Genomic DNA, 21,906 nt, shown 5'->3' with positions numbered 1-21,906 from the left:
GTCGAATTACTTTTGAGCAACTAATAAGAAGCGCGAAACGGTATGCCAAGGGCGTTTTAGTTTCGTTTTGTGCTGGGACTCTGCTTTTAACAATGTTGCCGTGGATTGATTAGAGATGTCAAGTACATACAAGTCATTTTTTAAATGTTGTAGTTCGTCTTGTAAAAATGTTACGAGTACATCATCTATCAACAATTACACAGGTTCTGTTTCCATATTGCGGATTTTGGTTACGTAATATTATTTTCTCAATTTCACGTTGTGAATATATGATTTGGGCAAACAGAGCCGCAAAGAAGTACATTATGGGTTGTTGTTTTTTTTCTTTGCAGTTTTATCTAGAACAAGCGATGCTTAAACCTTGTGAAACTATCCACATGACAGTTACAGTACCTAGGAGTTGACTTCAGTGATGTCACTGATGGGATGTTTCTAAAAATCCATCCTCTGTAAAACGTCTTCTCTAGTTGTCCTGCATATGTATTCGCTAATGAAGCTGTGTGTTCTGAGCCTGGATCTCTACATTTCTGTATGAACCAGCTTAGAGGGCTAAAGACAGGTTGTGTTTAAATTGAGTGTAAGGTAATTTATGCTTCTAAAGTCATGGTCAGCATTTATTATTGTACTGTGCTGTAAACTTGTTCTGTGCCTAGTCACATTATTTTATAGCGTTCTTATAGCATTACCAAATCTGGTGGCGCTGTGTGTTAGTTTCCTGACTCCCATGTCACACAGTCTGTGATTGAATCCCATGGAACTATGACTTTATTTTTTAACAAACATTTCTTTGAAAAAATGAAACGTTTCCCTTGGTCAGAGATTAAATAAAACCTCACTCGCACCAAACAAATTTATATTTCTAAATATCACAACATGATCGAATTTAAGTCTTTTTAATAACAATGAATAGTCACCTATGCGTTACAAAATAAACATTAATATTGATTTGAATCGCGTTTTGATTTAAATCGTAAACGTGTGTTTAAATATATGTGTTTAAAGGCGATATACTGTATAAAAGCGCTGATTCTTATGGAGTGTGTTCCGCCGGGGATTAAAAAAAATTATTTTTTTTAATCGCGTATCTAAGGAAAATTGCAGTATAACATTGTTCATGCACAAACAGTGGCATGTTACATTATAATTTGGGTGTCTCCTCTTGCCAAAAAGCTCTAAATTGCATTTTGAGTGCGGTTTTTGACTTTTTCTAAATTGCAACCCATAAATAAAGCTGATAAAGCTTAGACTAACTGTATTCTAAACTGTATTACAACAGCACATTGGACAATGCAACGTAAATTGCAAAAATGCACTTGGAATCTGTCCAAGCCCTCCTACGAAAATTATTTAAACTGCGACACTGATCATTCATCTCTAAATAAACTTTATTTTATATAGCGTTTTAAGCGAATAGGTAATTAGATTGCTCATAAACCTAATCGCTTTTTCTACATAAACACAGCGTGATTGCTCTCTGAAAATGCTTTTCCTTTATATTTAGGCTCAGATTTCAACTATAGATCTATTATTATAAACTTTCTTGGAAAAATGTATTTTATGTAAACCATGTTTGCTATTAATTCATTTAGGGCTAAAATACGTTCATTGTCTTCCAATCGAGTCGAGTTGACATTGGAAGCTTGCCACTCCCGGACTGTTACACCAATGCATTAGCATGTTCAAGCGATTCCACTGAGGAGCCAATCTACCAGTTAACACTGTACTTCCTACTTTGAAAATACCTGTGAAACCAGTTTAATTCGTCACAGCCAGCACTCCGGCAGAGAGGGGGTTGTACTCGTAAAGTAGAAGCAGGCGAGATTTCCAGCGAAAGACACCTCCCCCCCCCCACAAAACCCAGTAAGCAGTAATGCTTTATGTTGAAAATTGAGGTGGATTTTATTTATGATAAAGAGGATAAACTGGGATGGGAGGAGGGTTTGGTTTTGCATAAGGGGTGGGATTATGATAATTGGAGGAATTTGCGAGAGTATAATGGTTTGATATATTTGATTTTGTATTGTGGTCGTTATCTATGTTTTTGGTTGGTATTATGTTTATATGGTTGTTTTTGTTGGTTGGTTGTTATTATGGTTATTAATAATACGATCTATGGTTGAAATCTGAGCCTAAATAAAAAGAAAAAGCAAGTGATTAGGTTTATGAGCAATCTAATTACTTATTCGTTTAAAACGCTATATAAAATAAAGTTTATTATTAATTTGCTGGACAGAGCGGTGAACATTATTATGCATAAGACAAAGATAACGATCCTGATCAGTTTAGAAATCTGTGTACACTGTAAGGTTTTTACTTCTTAAACTTTTAAAATACACGTTTCGAATAGAAAGAAATCCTCTTCCTTGTACAGTCGCATGAAAAAAGAGGCGAAAGAGCCCTACACAGCCCTGTCGCAGTACACGAATATAATCATGTCGTTATTAAATTCTTTAGATACCCGATTCCATATTATATTAGCAGAAAAGCTTAAAACTACCACTTTTTCACATGCTATTTCACGTTAGTTAAATTTAATTTATTTATATATCATTTTTTCAAAGAAATGTTTGTTTGTTGATTGTTATCAAAAATGACTTAAAATCGATCATGTTGTGATATTTTGAAATATAAAAGTCAATTGATTGTCCATAATATCGCTATTCTATTTTTTCGAAGAAATGTTTGTTAAAAGAAAAGTCCAGCACCAGCTGGATTTGAACACACAACCCGTGAGTTGGTAGTCGGGCATGTAGACCAGTAGGCTACAGGGGAAGTCACATGACGAGGGAGGCGAAACAGCCCTACACAGCCCTGTCGCAGTACACGAATATAATCATATCATTATTAAATTCTTTAGATACGCGATTCCATATTATATTCCCTATTAATCAAATTCTAAAAGTATGCTTGTTGACTCCGGTATCTCTTTAGTTAAAGACTTCGATGCTTAAAATGTTTAGGGAGAAATGGAATACTGGTGTGTATTTTTTACTTTAAAGTACCAAGACCAGCCATATACAGTACTGTATGTTTATGTTCCAAAATTAATATAGTTTATGGCCTTCACACGCGTTACAGTATGCTCCTATTCTTTTTATGCTCAGCTACTAAGATTTCCCTTCAGTGGTAAAATTCAACATCTACAACGGGCACAGTAAAGACGTTTACTGTACTGTAAATCTTTCTACGACAGACCAACGGACCACGAGTGCCCCTGTCGGTCAACCAATCACGTACCGCGGTACCCCGCGTCATCTTGCGTCATGATGCGCGACGCCGCAGCCAATTACCTCCGGTACGTGTCTGTACCACTCACTTTGAATGGCTGCATCTGTAGGTGTTAGCATAAACTATTAGTAAGAGGCTCTGGTGAAATTTCTTTGTGAACTGAACAGTTAAAGTGTAGTGTCTCCTCTTTTTAACTGGAAGAGACGTTTTGCTTTAAACAAGAGAGTGTGGCGTTACTTTTTGTTGTAGCGGCAATGCTTGTTAATAAGACAGAATTAAGCGTTGGTATGCTGTCCTAAAGGAGGCCCCATCTCACCCTCCATCTCTGTGGTGCAGCCACAGAGAAAGTATTCATGGAGGCTGATTTAAGATGTTTTCTTTTGATAAGGAACAAGCTCCCAAAGGGGGATGCACTTAGCTAAGCCTGGCTATCATGATCAATGGTCATCCATTGGCGCCTATCTGTCTAGGGAGTGCCAGATGGACATCTGGACTGCATTCCTAAGTGTCAGGAGTAAGTGACTCATATCTCACCTTGATCAACCAATCAGGGACTGGTAGGGCCGAGTAACCCACGTGGGACTCTGATGCCCATGGAACTTTCAGCCAATCAACGAGCTGAAGTTCCTCCAGGTAAAAACAGGCAACACAGAGGGCCTGAGAGGATTCAGAGGAGAGATTCAGAGTGGACTTCTGAGACTTTTCTAAAGGGAATTCAATGGAGAATTCCAGGGCAGGACGGCCCAGGAGCAGAAGGCTCCCAAGGGCAGGACATTCTTGCAGCGCACCTCCTGACCATCCTAAGACTCAGCCCGGACAACCACGGAACGGCCAGTGTGTCCGAGTGCCAGAACTTTCCTTTGTTCTAAGAGTCGAGAGCAGAGGTTGCCAGAGAGTAACCAGAGGATCCACCCGAGGTTAGCACCAGCAGCAAGCCTCATGAACAGGTCGGAACTGTGGACAGCTGAATCACTATTCAGAACTAGCGCTTCATCAGGAACGAACCGGTCTTCTTCCTGACTTGCTGGGACCCACAGTCATCTTTTCTCCTGTGCATAAACTTTGCTAGTTAAAGCCAACACTACCTAGCCGATGAGTGAGCATCAGCAGCGCACCGTCGCAAGCCGCACAGCACAGCCTGGCACCGAGCCAGAGAGCGTGGATTGGACAGCAACAGCCTGCAACTGCTTCTTTGAGTCCGCAGGAGATCTGAATCCCCAGAAATTGGATGAGTATTCAACTTCAATGCATTACAGCTCAAGAATTCAATTGTTATCCCAACCAGTTGATATCAATTTAATTCCTAAGAGTTATGTACTTGTTTTGAGTATCTAATGTAGAAGTTGTAACCAAGTTCATTTATGAAACGGTCTTAATGAATGATATACTGAACGTATGTCCTCTTGATATGTGTAACACTTTGTAACTGATTGAATATATATCTTTTGTATTCTGATAATCCTCTCGATAAGATCTGTTAGGTTTACATGCATATTCTATGTATTAATAAATGTATCCTCGTGTATTAGTACCTGTGTGTGTGCGTTGTTTGAGTTATGTCGCATGGTTGGATTCTAAAGCCATCAAAAGAATCAATTTTGTGATTTACTGCTACAATTAATAATTGTCCCAGTAAATGCCCAAACCCTACAAAACTGGTGCCTTCAGAGAGCACACTACATTACATTGTCAACGAACACAATGTGTGTGTGTGTTTTTTTTACTCCCTGGTGGAAACAGGCTTCCATAAGAATCAAGTAATAGGTTTATTCCAAGCTGAAAAAAAGAAGAAAGAAAACACATTCCATAAGAATCAGTATACGGTAGCTTCTGAGAAATACATTTTTCCTGCATTAAAGTTTAACCCGTCCAGAGCACCGTACATTACAAACTCCAAGAGTTTCACCCTCACACGTGAAGAAGGATTAACAGCCGAAACATAGCAGTATTGTATTGCAGTAAATATCATTAGATCTTTTTTTTATTTCTGTTTTAAAAAATTTTAAAAAATCATTTTCCCAGCATAAGGGGGGGGGGGGGGGGCTGCTCTCATTGACAGCTGACACTCTTCCATACACTCAAGTGAAAAATAAATAATGCCAATGTAAATGTCGTATTTACACTTTGTTGATAATAAAAATGTTAAGTTCTCTAAAGCTTTCTCAGTCAAGTACGATAGTTTACGCAGGGAGCTGTGTAAACATGCACAGGCAGCAGAAGATCAGCTAAACTGGGAAGATGCGATATTGAAGGTATTATTAATAACCTTTTAAATCTGAAGGGAGATCTAAAGGGATCTTAATACCCTTAATACACTTTATTAATAGGGATTACGTGAATTTGCGCCCTACCGCTGTGTACATACAGTACAAACATGTTGTGATATTTAGAAATATAAAAAATGTCAATATAATGCCAATAATATTAGCCATTTTAGTTTTTCAAAGAAATTTTTATTTGTTAAAAGAAAACCGATGGCGACACATGGGTTTGAATATGCAACCTCAGGATTGCAAGTCCATCACTTAAGCGATCACACCACCGAGGCAGTCATGTGATAACCATATCTCAATGGAAACTCTAATACTACTGTTTATGCAACAGTACATGAATATAGTTATACTGTTATTTCTTTAGATATGCGATTCCATATTATATTCCCTATTAATCAAATTCTAAAAGTATGCTTTTAAACGTACAGTGACATGGTCAGAGGGAGCAAGGAGCACATAAAAACGTTTCCGAAATAACCACATGAGAGTTTGATGTTTAAATTGTTTAGGGAGAAATTTAATACTGGGGAATATTTTTTCAGTTTACATAATATGTTTATGTTCCTAAATTAATATTGTTTATGACCTTTAGATGCGTTATGCTCCTGTTCTTTTTATGCTCAGCTACTAAAATTTCCCTTCGTTGGTAAAATTCCATATAAATATTAAATACTAAAACATGCACATTAAAGACATTAAATGATTAAATCTTTCCACAACCTACTAACGCTCCACGCGGTCATTTTGGCCAGCCAACCACGTATGACACGTTATGACGCGTTATGACATAGGAAAATGCCTGCGGTATGTGTTTGTGCCGCCCACTTTGAATGGCTGCATCTGTATACAGTAGTTTAAGAAAACTACTCTTGTACAGTATTTGCCAGTGGAGTTAAATGTGAATTGCTGTGTAAGGGTCAGTGTGTGTTAAAGTGAAATCCGCTTAGGAGTTCCACAGACTGGGAAAGAAGTGAGGTTGTGCTGGATGAGATGATGAGAATTTGGCTGTATTTGCAGATGAGACAGAGATGGAGGAGAGGAACTAGAGAGCTAGAAGGGAATTTGTATGCTGTTTTCTGTAATGGTGTTTTTTTGTTCTCCCAATCTTACTGCTCTTTAATAGTGGTAGATGGTATGTGAACTTTCTTGAAAATTAATAATATGCATTCATAAGATAATTACTAATATCCAGACTGCAGTCCTGAAGTATAACCTTCTATAATCAATATACGTATTTGTAAAGGGGCAAAGTGTAAGGTGGAACTTTATAGCAACCATGCTGTAAAACTGGCTGTTGAAGCCCATCAATGTTAGAAACCAAGAATTGTTTAGGATTTAGGCTTTAGGGTTAGCTTTCCCACAAATCATAGACATTTGTTGATGACATGGCTTTGGTTTAAAATGTAATTTACATGTAAAAAATGTTTTTTCATTGCTACGTACATGTCCTTATGTAATAGTTCTGTCAAATACAACTGTGTACATTCCCATCGTTTTACCTTTGTAGAATGCTGTTATTGGAGGATAAAGCTAAAACTTTCATAACTCCCAGATGTACTGTAAAAACATTACAGGGTATAGAAGGATGAGGATTTATACTTGCTGTAAAAAATAGAAATTGCAAAAAGTACATTGCGAGAGTATTTGATTACTTTTAGTCATACATAATAGTTTGTCTCAGACATGAATTCTACAATATACAATTTATTGATGTAACCAAAACATGCATAACAAGCAACAAACGTAATACAATATTTGTAAAATGATGTGCTGTGAATACCAATGGCTGATCGTTCACTAAGGGATTACAAAGATAATTAAAGTTTATAACTTCAAACTTAAAATACACATTGGCTATAATGTGTTACAGTCTAGCTCGTAGGTTTTATGAGTCTCATATAACTAAATCACATTTATATTCTCAGACACAAGTAAATATACAAAAGAATGCGTTTAAAATTATCACTTAACTCTCAAGAATAAAAGTGAGCTTAAATACTCAAAGATCCCCAGACATCCTTGATGATTTAAAATTCATGCTGGTAAAATCTGGCTGGGTTTCTGTATCAGATTCTCGTTGCTGGGAGGGACCTGATGCAGGAGAGAGAAAAAGACCTTTTGCCTTGCTTTGCTTCTCAGCTTGTGTTGGCTTCAGACAGCTCTGCAAAAGTCATGCCCTGCTTACTTTGGTTCACAAGGTAGACAAAAGGGGAATTCAGTTTGTTCCATGCTATAGCTTTGTTCAGAATATTCCAGAAATTGACAAAAAAAAATCCAACTGTCTCATTTCATCGATGAGGCAAAAACAACAGTGGGTTCACAAACATGCTTTCTTCTGTTTCAGAAAGAATGCTTCGGACTGAAATCTGTAGCTTACTGACACTGTCTCAGCCTGACTTCTTCATGAAAAGATTAAGTCCTGACTAGGAAGCCAGTGAGACACTCAGTGCAAAGTGAAATAATAGGTCTTGTCCCTATATCTGTACCTATATGACCAAGCTATTATTTATTTGTCTCAAGCAAACATATTTCTGAAATTTAACTAGTTTTTCATCACAATCACATGGCACCTTTTGGGCAATGTTGTTCTCAAGGGATGGGATGCTTTGAAGTCTTGAATTGGAATGATTGCCTTTATTAGCTGCCTCAAGGGCTTTAAACTTGATCATATCTGTTGTGAACACGGATAAACTCCCATGTTGTTTTTTGAGAAAGTCACAAACCTGCTTTTCGATGTCCGGATAAATAGAAAAGTTTTTTCTTCTTAAACTCTACCTGTTTCCATTTTTAAGTGGGAGCTCATTCTTCATCCCTCTCCATTTCCTACTCCAAACTGCCTTCCAGCCTGACAATTCCCATACTGCTCTACACAAGAACCACCTCCTTCTTGAATGCAAAAATATACTTTATATACAGATTTTTTTAATCATTCAATAGCAACAACATGCTAGAACGAAACACAATGGTGGCCAATTAGATCAAGTTCGGATTGTTTTTACTTGTATTCGAATGTAAACTACAGTCGAATTGTATCACAATTTAATTTGGAAAAAAGTGAGGCTTATATTTTGGAAAATACAGTTTATATATTATTAATTGTTGCTTTTCTATGCACATTTAGGTATTGTATTAATAAATTGTATATTGTATACCCACTCCCTAAGTTATGTAAGGGTTCCCATCCAACTTGAATTTTACATAAGTTGGTAGTGATCCTTTCTTAGCCATTGCATGAACACATACAGTATACATAATTACCATTCATGATATTGCAGCAGTACTCCTTTTCTTTTCCCTAGCTGTGTTGGTGAGTGAGGACGGAGGGACAGGAGAGCAGTGCAGGGTTATTATGGTTTGTTCTCCTTCAATGGTTAACCATCGACTGCTTATCATGGAGGGGGATAGAGAGCAAAATGGAGAGAGAATGTGTCAGGAGTTTAAGAACCTTGGGGACTTGTTCATGAGTGAGGGTATCGGGGAGTGTGAGATTGACCAGCAGATTGGTACAGCAGCTGCAGAAATGTATTGAACCATGGTGGTGAGTGGGAGCTGAGCTTTGAGACAAAGCTCTCAGTTTTCTGGTTGTTCTATGCCCCTATCCTCACTGTTGGTCCCAAGCTTTGGGTAGTGATTGAAAGAATTAGATTGTGGGTTCAAGTGGAGGAAATGAGGTTTCTCTATAGGGTTTCTGGGCTTACTTTGTGCAACAGGGTGAGGATTTTGGTAGACCAGGGGAGCCAAGTAGATTTTCTGCTTTTCTGGATTGAAAAAAAAGCCAAATGAGCTGGCTTGGGCATCTGATGATGATGTTCCCATGGGCGTTTTCCATTGGGGGTTAACCAGACACAACCCACTAGGAAGACACTGAGGCAGACCCAGGGCATGCTTAGGTCTCTCACCTGTCCTGGGAATCCCCAGGCTGTCCTAGGAATGCAGGAGGGGGTGGAGGTAGGGGAAAGTAAGTGTCTAGAACATAATGATGATGATTACTGTACTGTTCTTTACATTTAATCACCCTACACTACTGTTCAGTAATTAAAGACAAAATAAAATACACAATAAATGATAAAAAATAAGATCACTCATCTGCTTCCCCGACATGACTGAAATATTGATTTTTTGCATCATCTAAAAAGTATACGATTATATACCGAGGTTGGCATAGATGCACAAAAACAAAACAAAACAATATTGAACCATAAAATGGAGACTTAGTACAACCTAACCTACACTACCTAATGTAAACTTTCTATAACTCAAAAATTTTAGGGGACTGAAATTTTTTTCATAAAGTCAAATTTACATAAGTTGAGTCTTACATAACCCTGGGAGAAGGTGTATTCTGAATCTATGTGCAGTGTCACAGTTTGGGTTTGGGTGGACTTGCGGTGTTGTCAGTTCAAATGAATACCTCTTTGAGGAAGATATAAAAAACAGTGAGAAGTAACAGTGAGAAAAAAAAATGTGGATGAGCTTGTGAGGCCGGAGTGGTTGATATATAGATGCAGCCATTCAAAATGCATGGTACAACCCCATAACATGTGAAATTACCCACAGTTCACCGCATTGTACCGTGGTACATGATTTGGCTGGCCAAAATGACCAGTGGCACTAGTGGTGCATTGGTTGTAAGTGAAACGATTTAATCATTTAATATCTTTACTGTGCATGTTTTAATCCATTTAATATTGAATATTTATATGGAATTTTACAACTTAAGGGAAATTGTAGTAACTGAGCATAAAAAGAAGAGGAGCATAACATGTGTGAAGGCCATAAACTCTATTAATTTAGGAACATAAACATATTATGTAAACTGAAAAGAAAAGAGCATAATGCATCTGAAAGCCATAAAGGACATTAATTTAGGAACATAAACATTTTATGTCAACTGTATATTAATATATTAATGTATATAATATTTGATAAATAGGGAATATAATATGGAATTGTGTATCTAAAGAAATTGATAACCATATAATTATATTCATATAGCTCAAATTATCACAGTAGTACACTCTCTTTGTAAATCTCTGCATCGGTTTAACTCATTCCCATGTGATTACGTCTGTGGCGTAATGGGTTAGTCTTTTTTGCGTTGCATGCTGGAGGTTGGGGGTTTGATTGCAGCTGTCACCATGAGATTTCTTTTAACAAATAAACATTTGAAAAACTAAAATAGCAAATATTATGGACACTACTGTATATTGACATGTTTTATATTTCTAAATATCACAACATGTTTGAAGCTAAGTGATATATTAATTACAACAAATAATTTCAAACTCCTACTGTACAGCCACTACAGTACAGCTTGTGGGAAATGCATTTATTGGACCAGCAGCAAAGTTTAACTCGTTCAGAGTAGACTACATTACAAAGTCAAGGCGTTTAATTTTGTCTATTACTACGATATCGATAGCAATGTAGTTAAAAGGAACAGAAGGAATGTTCGCATCAGTTTAACTCATTCCTATGTGATTGCTTGTGTGGTGTAATGGTTAAGTTGTGTGCTGGAGGTGGTGGGTTCGAACCCAGCTGCTGCCGTGAGCTCTCCTTTAACAAATAAACATTTCTTTGAAAAACTAAAATAGCAAATATTATGGACACTATATTGAATTTGTTGGTATTTCTCAATTTCACAAAACGTTTAAAGTTAAGTGAGTTAAGTGATTAACCTTTTCCATGAATACTTGCACTCGCTATCACAGTAAAAGAAACGCATACTTTATGGAATTTAATTATTAGGGAATATAATATGGAATTATGTATCTAAAGAAATTAACAACGATATTAATTTAAGGATCTAAATATATGTATGTACAGATGCAGACATTCAAAACAAGCGGGGTATGCTGCGGTATAACACAGTGGGCGTGTCGCAGTATACCGCATCATACCGTATGCAAATTAGATGATGTTAATAGTATCTGGAATCACCTTGTAAAAACGCCAGGTGGACCTAATAAAGGTTAACCTCTCCTGTACAGCATTTGAGCTGTCACCAGAAAACGTCGGTTTCGAATCCCGATCACTGCTGAAGGACAATCTTTATTCAATTAAGAATTTAAGTTGTATACTCTTTAGACTTTTAAATTTAAACAGTGTATTACAGCATGTTAATCATTAAACATTAAAAAGACGGCATATTTTATAAAAGCAAGATTGTTCTGTTAGACAAAAGTACACAACCTACCACCTTTATCATAAATATTTGAATTATGCAGGAATATTTTATGCATCAAAGTCTTTACCAAAGATATTACTAATAGTATTAATAATGAATGACCTTGGACAAGCTGTAAGCTCAAAGTATTACCGTCTTTGTAACCGTCTTTGTAAATGAAAAGAGTTTATTTTTTCATTGACAAAAAGTAACACCACAGCATTTAGTTGATCCGATCACGCATTCGTTTCCAATCATACAAAGTAATTCTTGAGAATCTCCGATTCACCATGCCTTTCACATGGTCATAAACGATATTAATTTAGGAACATAAACATATTACTGTATGTAAACTGTACTGTATATTGCTGGTCTTGGTAGTTTAAAGAAAAAATACACACCAGTATTCCATTTCTCCCTAAACATTTTAAGCATCAAAGTCTTACATGTTGTTATTTGGGAAACGTTTTTATGTGCTCCTTCTGACCATATTAGGATTATATACTTTGTGAAAAGTGATAGTCTTTTAACCTTTTCTGTGATTTTGCTTGTTATCTAACAAATGCATACTTTTAGAATTTGATTCAGGGAACAGGAAATATAATATGGAATTGTGTATCTAAACAAATTAATAATGATATAATTATATTCATGTACTGTCTGGCGGAATAAACTGAAGAGGTTAGTTAATGCGACACGGAATTATTAAGAATTATCACCTCTTTTTACACTTGAGAACAAATGAGAACATTCCACTCAGTGGGCGGTGCATTGTTATCTCAATCACCTGCTAATTCGTTTTACACCACTGGACGACAGGAGAATGTGACTGTACTGTATCCGTACAGAATGTGTGTTTCAATCAACACAGTAATTGATTAAAATCGCAATCGCGTTTTTAATTAATTGCCTTTTTTGATTCACAATCTGAAAATGAAAACCATGGTAAAGTCACCTTGAATTTAAAAAAACTATTTTGGCACGCCTGTAGCATTTTCACGAAACCTCTTAGAGTTGTGAGAACACTTGCTTTGTGTATAAAGTACATTGTGAATGTTTTCACAGCCTTCACTTTGTCGTTTTTATGCCATTTTTTGACCACGCACGAATATTCCTATGTCTGTATCTTCACAAGGGAATCAGTGCGAATTTTAATACTAATTAAATGACCACAGGCACTTTCCGCCCCCATGATATTCATTCAGGAACAGCATCAGAGATAAGTTTTTAACTGCACTGCATCGGAGAGAATACCATAGTGTGATTTTTTTTTACTCCCTGGCGGAAACTGGCTTCCATAAGAATCAGTATGGCTCAGAGATTAAATAAAACTTCACTCGCACCAAACAAATGTATATTTCTAAATATCACAACATGATTGAATTTAAGTCATTTTAATAACAATGAATAGTCACCTATGCGTTACAATATAAACATTTACATTGATTTAAATCGCGTTTAAATTGCCTTTATTTAAAACCCATAAATAAAGCTGATACTGTTAAGACTTATTTAATTATTTAATTATTTAAAACTGTATTACAGCAGCACAATGCACAATGCAACGTAAATCGCTATCTTTGTCTTCTGTGTAATAACGTTCACCTCTCTGTCCAGCAAATTAACAATAGTAATAATAATTAACTTTATTGTATATGGTGCCTTTAAAGGTGCCTCCTCAAAGCGCTTTACAAGTTAAAAACAATAATAACAATACTGTTAGGCTGGGCAAACGATTTTTTTTTAAGAAATACAAAATGAGATATAATGATGTGCTTAGACATTAACGAAGAGCATAACACATGGGCGGCGTAGCGGTCAGCTCTGGCTTTCCCACCTACTGTATACCGATACACTGCAAGTACAACCCCCCTCTCTGCGGGAGTGCTGGCTGTGACGAATTAAACCGGTTTCACAGGTATTCACAGGTAAGTAGAAGGTGGTGAGATTTCCAGCGAGAGACACCTCAAAAACCCAGTAAGTACAGTACTTACTAGTTAAGAAAGCTAGGCTCCTCAATGAAATCGCTTTAACCGCATTGGTGTAACAATCCGGGCGCGGCAAGCTTCTAATGTCAACCCGACTACGGCGAAAGGAACCCTTCTTTCATTGGAAAACAATGAACATATTCTAGCCCTAAATGAATTAATAGGAAACATGGTTTACATAAAAGACATTTTTCCAAGAAAGTTTAGCATTTGTCACTAATGAAACCACTAAATAAAGAAATAAATATAGAAATCTTAAGATTTTTAAAATACATGATTTTCCAAAAATTATTTAAAAATAAAAACGATTACAAATGCCAGCGGGGAGAGAGAACAGGGGAGGGATGTTAGGTTTGCATAAGGGGTGGGGCTATGGAAATGAGGTCTATTTGGAAACGTGGAGTTACATGTTCTGGCTGTTTTTGAATTATCGTTGTTGAGTATGGAGTGTTAAGGTATAGATTTTGTGTAATGCTTTATGTTGAAAATTGAGGTGGATTTTGTTTATGATAAAGAGGATAAACTGGGATGGGAGGAGAGTTTGGGATTATGATAATTGGAGGAATTTGAGAAAGTTTAATGGTTTGATATATTTGATTTTGTATTGTGGTTGTTATCTATGTTTTTGGTTGGTATTATGTTTATATGGTTGTTTTTGTTGGTGGGTCGTTATTATGGTTATTAATAATACGATCTATAGTTGAAATCTGAGACTAAATAAAAAGAAAAAGCATTTTCAGAGAGCAATTACGCTGTGTTTATGTAGAATAAGTGATTAGGTTTATGAGCAATCTAATTACTTATTCGTTTAAAACACTATATAAAATAAAGTTTATTATTAATTTGCTGGACAGAGTGGTGAACATTGTTATGCATAAGACAAAGATAACAATTTACGTTAAAAGACATTTAATTAAACACGGGTTTGTGATTTAAATGGGAATGGGGGTGACGGGAACTCTTAATCTAAATAAAAATAAAATAAATAAAACAGGTTTTGATAGTTAATAACCACTTTTTATGCACGAAACACAGATGATTTTTATTCCTCCAGATCAGTTTAGAAATCTGTGTACGCTGTAAGGTTTTTACTTCTTAATTAACCTTTTAAAATACAAGTTTCGAATAGAAAGAAATCCTCTTCCTGGTACAGTACTGTATGTATAGCAAACCAGCACGTCTTTTTTCTCCAATCAGAGGGGTGTCAGATGGTGTCAGCCAATCACCATTCTGAAGCCCTACCATAATCTCTGGTATAGGGAGACCCAAGAATTCTGTCCGATAGTTTATGTAGATAGATGATAGATACTTTTATTGATCCCATGAGGGAAATAAAGTAAATCATTTTCATTTAAGGAAATTATTAAACGCTCGGTTAAAAGCAAAGGAGATTGTCTGTTATAGTGGACATAAAAACAAGAGTTTGCTGCGGCGTTATTGGAAACCCAAATTTAACAAAAAATCGCCGGCATTATATCCTAGAAGACACAGTCTGGCGCCAGACTGGGAGAATGCCGGCAGCGTAAAAGAAAATGCCCGATAAACTAGGGATTGGACAGTTTCCAAGTGCTTGTACAAATGTGCAAAAGAAATAAACAAAATAATCATTTATTTCTTTATCATATTAGCTAGCTAATGTCCTCTCTTTGCTAGTTAGTGGCTGTGTTTCTGCTTTGTGTAGCAACAGGTGACTGTTCTCAGGCGGAAGATGTAAGCAGCTTAATTTTCGTGTTAAATAATTTTTTTACATTAAAATTCATTCTATGCAGCAATCGCATATTTGGGTACCGTTTCATAAAACTTTCATGCTTAAAATGTTTAGGGAGAAATGAAAGACTGGTGTGTATTTTTTCTTTAAACTACCAAGAAAAGTTGCAACAATTTTATTAACAGGCTGTTTCGCGTTCTTCCAAAGATTGTTGAGTGTGTAGGGAAAACCGGTTCAGGGACGCCAAATATGTAATCATAGTGGCTCTCTGAAGGCACCAGTTCTGTAGGGTTTGGGCATTTACTGAGACAATTATTAATTGTAGCAGTAAATCACAAAGTTGATTCTTTTGATGGCTTTAGAATCCAACCATGCGACATAGCTCAAACAACGCGCACACACAGGTACTAATACACGAGGATACATTTATTAATACATAGAATATGCATATAAACCTAACAGATCTTATCGAGAGGGTTATCAGAATACAAAAGGTATATATTCAATCAGTTACAAAGAGTTACATATATCAAGAGGACATACGTTCAGTATATCATTCATTAAGACCGTTTCGTAAATGAACTTGGTTATAACTTCTACATTAGATACTCAAACAAGTACATAACTCTTAGGAATTAAATTGATATCAACTGGTTTGGATAACAATTGAATTCTCGAGCTGTAATGCATTGAAGTTGAATACTCATCCAATCTTTGGGGATTCAGATCTCCTGCGGGCACAAAGAAACAGTTGCAGGCTGTTGCTGTCCAATCCGCGCTCTCTGGCTCGGAGCCAGGCTGTGCTGTGTGGCTTGCGACGGTGCGCTGCTGATGCTCACTGACCGGCTAGTTAGCAAAGTTTGTGCACAGGAGAAAAGATGACTGTGGGTCCCAGCAAGTCAGGAAGAGGACCGGTTCATTCCTGATGAAGAGCTAGTTCTGAATAGTGATTCAGCTGTCCACAGTTCCGACCTGTTCACGAGGCCTGCTGCTGGTTACTCTCTGGCAACCTCCACTCTAGACTCTTAGAACAAAGGAAAGTTCTGGCACTCGGACACACTGGCCGTTCCGTGGTTGTCCGGGCTGAGTCTCAGGATGGTCAGGAGGCGCGCTGCGAGAATGTCCTGCCCTTGGGAGCCTTCTGCTCCTGGGCCGTCCTGCCCTGGAATTCTCCTTTGAATTCCCTTTAGAAAAGTCCACAGAATTCTCCTGAATCCCTTCTGAATCTCCCTTCTGAATCTTTGAATCTCACAGGCTCTCTGTGTTGCCTGTTTTTACCTGGAGGAACTTCAGCTCATTGATTGGCTGAAAGTTCCATGGGCATCAGAGTCCCACGTGGGTTACTCGGCCCTACCAGTCCCTGATTGGTTGATCAAGGCGAGATATGATATACTCCTGACACTTAGTAATGCAGTCCAGATGTCCAACTGGCACTCCCTAGACAGATAGGCGCCAATGGATGACCATTGATCATGATAGCCAGGCTTAGCTAAGTGCATCCCCGTCTGGGAGTTTGTTTCGTATCACAAGAAAACATCTTAAATCAGCTTGCATGAATTAGATGAACAGAGAAATGGGGCCTCATTTGGGAAGGCTCAGAACACTTAATTCTTTCTTATTAATAAGCCTCGCCGCTACAAGTGCAGTGAAGGACATTCGGGAATGTGATTTCACAAATGCTTTTGTTCTGTCTTGTCAGATTGTGAATCAATAAAAGCATTTAATTAAACACGAGTTTGTGATTTTAATAAAAAATAAATGAAAATAGTATGAAAATGTCATCTCACCTACTGGCCAGCTGGGGGGTAATGGAGACTCTCCATTATAAATGTAAATGTAAAGCCCTAAAATAAATACACAGTATTAAATAACATGTTCTGCATTGACCTTTTTATTAAGTAATAGACAAAAGCAGGGCAATTACTTTCTCTGCAAGTTAGTCGAAGAAGTAAGTAGGCAACTCAAAGCCAAGCAGGAACAATAATTAATACAGTGTGTATTCTCCTGTCACGGTATAAAATAAAACAATGTAGAGTACATAACATGGTTATGTATCGGGAATGTTTGCAAAAAGCTGAAGAAGTTTTTCTCTCTTCTCTTTTCAACATGGAATAAACCTATTATTTGTTCTTTAACAATGACAACTTGCATGCAACTAAAAATTCCTTCCCATCCTACAGAACTGTTCCGTTCTATTCTATTCCATTACACAGAGCTGTACGGAGAAGTACAGAGCTGCTTTGCATAAGATGGTTGCAATGGAATATACTAGTAGGTAAAAGTTGATTCCAAGCTGGAAAGAAAAGACACAACGTGTCTCCTCTATACATTTTTAGTTTACAGACCGTCCAAGTTAATTTATTATGAATTATATCTTCCATATCGCATTAAAATGAAAGTGAATCCACCTATTTTCTAACCGCTTTATCCAGGACAGGTAACAGTTTTACCCCTCCCCCTTCCCTCTGCCTGTCTAACCTGTTCGCATTTTTGTGCCCGAATCGCAGCGGGTGAGAGAGAGTAGTGTAGAAACCAAGAAATTTGAGCCTGAAGTGTTCGTTCGTCCAGCCAAGCTTTAATGTATGCATACAAGGAACCACAATAAGCACCATAATAGTTATAATACCTATCGTAGCTCAAAATGGATATGGTCCTACAGAACTTATATATACACGTTTCCCCCCCTCCTGTCTTTGATGTAATCGAAGGATACAGAAACCTTCCTTTGTCATCAGGAGTTCAGTGTAAACATTTACCATTTGGGGGTAAGTACAGGGGGAGAAAGCCTCTGTGATCAAGCAGGCGTGATGGTTACAGTTCAGCATGTAAAAGCGTTTAGCGGGCTCCATCAGTAGGAAGAGACAGAAAAAAGTTAATCCTGTTTTTTATAGTCAGAAGACTTCAACTGATACATAACAAATATAGCATAATGCCTTCTCGTGGTATGAAGTCACTTGCACTTGGGATCTGCTATTCAAACTAAGGTTTCTAAAAATGCAACCAGGTAATAGATATTGTTTAAATAAAACCTGTGAAATGTTTAATAAATCGCAATCTTTAAATCTTTAGGTTGCAGGCTCTGTGTCATGTTTTTATTTCATTAATAATATCACTTAACATTGAATATGAAAAACACAAAAAGTTAATATAGTGTACATAATTTACTATTTTATTTTATCTTTGTTAGAACAAAACTTGTGTCCGAACCGGGTATTGAACTCAAATCGCCTACATAGAACGAACAGCTTAAAAATGTTTTTAAAGTAACATTTAAGTAACATGACTCAAATGAAAAATAAAACGTGTTTACAAAGAAAGTGGATTACAGTAATACTACTAGCTATATAAATACATATATTTAGATCCTTAAATTAATAACCATTTCCAAATTATATTCAAACTACAGTATGGAAAAAACGAGTGTTAAGAAAAAACAGGACATTTGATTGCTGGTTACCTTATATTTATTTTTAAAAATGAAAGTCACCTTGCTCTTACTAGCGGCTGTTAAGCATAGTTTTTCTTAACACAACACAACTCCTCAATGGAATCGCTTCAACATGCTAATGCATTGGTGTAACACTCTGTGTCTACAGTACATTGTAAACAAACCAGTTTCACAGGTATTTTCAACCCCCAGCCATTGTTGTTTCATCGGTTGTTATCCTGTAAAGCGCTTTGAGGAGCCACCTTTAAAGGCGCTATATAAAATAAAGTTTATTATTATTATTAATAATATTGATCATATTTTTCCTCCCAGAACTTGTAAATTGTTGTTGTTATTGTTGTTATCCCGTAAAGCACTTTGAGAAGCATACTGTCCAGCATATTGTATTTCATTGCACTTTGACAGATCGTCTTATAATCACTTGTTGTTAGAATATCCCCCAAGAGGATATTCCTCCAAGAGGATATAGAGGATATCCCCCAAGAGGTATCCAGGTAACAGTGAAACGGGCGTACAGTCTGGGGAGATCACCCGTTTTCCATGTAAATATTTCCCTGGTTCCGCACCCCTTGGTGTCTCTCTCTCTCTCTCTCTCTCTCTCTGTCTCTCTCGTGCCTGCGCTCTTGGTGGGCTTGTCTTGTGTCTCTCTCCCTTCTGGGCATGGGAGGGCTGCTCTGGCACGCTCGCCCTGACACCCGCGGCTCTGACAGGCCCAGTGCTGCCACTTCCGCTTCCCTCACCGGTCAGCATTTTTAATGCTGGACAGTATGCTTCTCAAAGTGCTTTACGGGATAACAACAATAACAACAACAATTTCACAAGTCCTGGGAGGAAGAATATAATCAATATTAATAATAATAATAAACTTTATTTTATATAGCGCCTTTAAAGGTGGCTTTTAAAAAAAAACTTTTTTAATGCATTTGCATTTGCACACAGAGCAGTGTTTACTTGAACAGGGAGATGCCGTACTGAATAATTCCTGCACACAACCATTGCAGCGGAATTTGCATCGTTTAGCAGGGCTATGATTCATACAAGTGGTGGTGGATTTGGAGACAAAATGTATTTACATTACACAGAGACTCAGTAGCAATAGCAATTAGCAATATCAAAATAGCAATATTATGGACACACAATTGACTTTTTAAAAAAAAACTTTTTTTTGACAGCTGTTTTTTTGTTGACAGCTTGACACAAGTTTATCAGTGAAAAGACCACGGGCATTCTTCCTCCCCCCGACATTCTCAGAGTAGAATAGAATTTATTATTCGCACAATTTATTACAGTGCTAAATTTAATATTATTGATTACTTATAGTTTATGCTAACACCTAGCTTTCTTAACGTGAGAAGCACTACCGTAAGTAAGTACTGTACAGTAAGTACTTACTGTACTCACTGTACTGTACTTAAGTACTACTACTGTAAGCAAAAAAAGGAAGTTTTGGAGGGGGGGAGGTGTCTTTCGCTGGAAGACTCGCCGCCTTCTACTTTGAAAATACCTGTGAAACTGGTTTAATTCGTCACAGCCAGCACTCCCGCCTACAGTTCAACCTGCAGTACTGCTGTGTACTGAACATACAGTATAGTACGAACGTGTTATTTTGAAATATAAAAAATTTCAATATACTGTAGGAGAAATTGAGTATTGGTGTGTATTTCTTCTTTAAAATACCAATAACAGCAACATACAGTTTACATAATATGTTTATGTTCCTAAATTAATATAGTTTATGACCTTTATGACCTTTGTTATAGTTTATATAGTTTATGGCCTTCAGACACGTTATGCTCCTCTGCGTTTTATGCTCAGCTACTAAAATTTCCCTTTAGTGGTAAAATTCCATATAAATATTCAATACTAAGCGGATTAAAATGTGCAAAGTAAAGAGATTAAATGATTAAATCTTTTCACTAACGACCAATACACCACATTATCTTCCATGTCGCATTAACATTGGAATATTTTTTTACAAGTATCAAAAGAAGCGATACACAACCTGTCTCCTCCATAACACTTCAGTTTACAGAGAAATTCCGCCAGAGCCTCATAACATTGTCCAATAATACTCTTCTTGTGTCTAATTTTTAGTTAAGCAGGATTTGAGCCACAGACCATAACAGACCAATAAACAGAATCCACCTGCGATTCGGGTGTTAACAAAACATGTTTACAAAGAAAGTGAAATACAGAAATACTACCCGCTATATAAATACATATATTTAGATATTTAGATCCTTAGATTAATATCATTATAAATTTCTTTAGATCCGTGATTACAAATTCTCAATTATAAAACAAATAATTCCGGTCCTGGAATCTGTCTAGCTGACACCCTTCTGAAGCGGTACCATAATCTCTGGTATATGGACGCCCCAGAAATTTGACTTTTTACTGTGTGATAAATTTTAAAGACTTTTAAAGAAATTTTAAAGACTCTATCTTAGCGTAGATAAGAAAGCGTAGATAAAAAAGCTTGGATTCTAATGTATCTGATACAAGTATCTTTTAATACAGTCTTTGTTGTGCTCTTGAGGATCCTTGTGATGTTTTGAGCTCTGGTTGAATGATAAGTGTCGCAGTTTAAATAATTTTCGTTGTTAGAAATGATGAAACGCTCTGTTAAAAGAAAGGGAGTTTTTATGTCTGTTATACTAAAAGAAAATTCCCAACGAACTAGGGATTGGACAGTTTTTCAGTGCTTGTACAATCGATGGAAATGTACAAATAAATGTGCTAAAGAAATAAACAAAAAAAAAGTAAATTATTCCTTTATCCTATTGGCTAGCTAATGTCCCATCCTTCCTTGTTAGTTAGATCAATGAAATGCTGTGGTGTTACTTTTTGTCGATGAAAAAATAAAGTCTTTTCATTTAAAATGACGGTTACAAATAATGTGGAAAAGCGTAATGCTTGTCCAAGGTCATTCATTATTAATACTATTAGTAATATCTTTGGTAAAGGCTTTTATGCATAAAATATTTCTGCATAATTAAAATATTTATGATAAAGGTAGGTTGTGCACTTTTGCCCAACTGAGCAATCATGCTTTCATAAAATATACCAACTTTTTAATGACTGATGATTAACAT

This window comes from Lepisosteus platostomus, chromosome 1, assembly GCF_059453375.1.
Source record: "Lepisosteus platostomus isolate fLepPlt1 chromosome 1, fLepPlt1.hap1, whole genome shotgun sequence".
Lineage (NCBI taxonomy): Eukaryota > Metazoa > Chordata > Actinopteri > Semionotiformes > Lepisosteidae > Lepisosteus > Lepisosteus platostomus.
The sequence above is the reverse complement of the archived record's forward strand: the minus strand, read 5'-3'. Positions refer to the sequence as shown.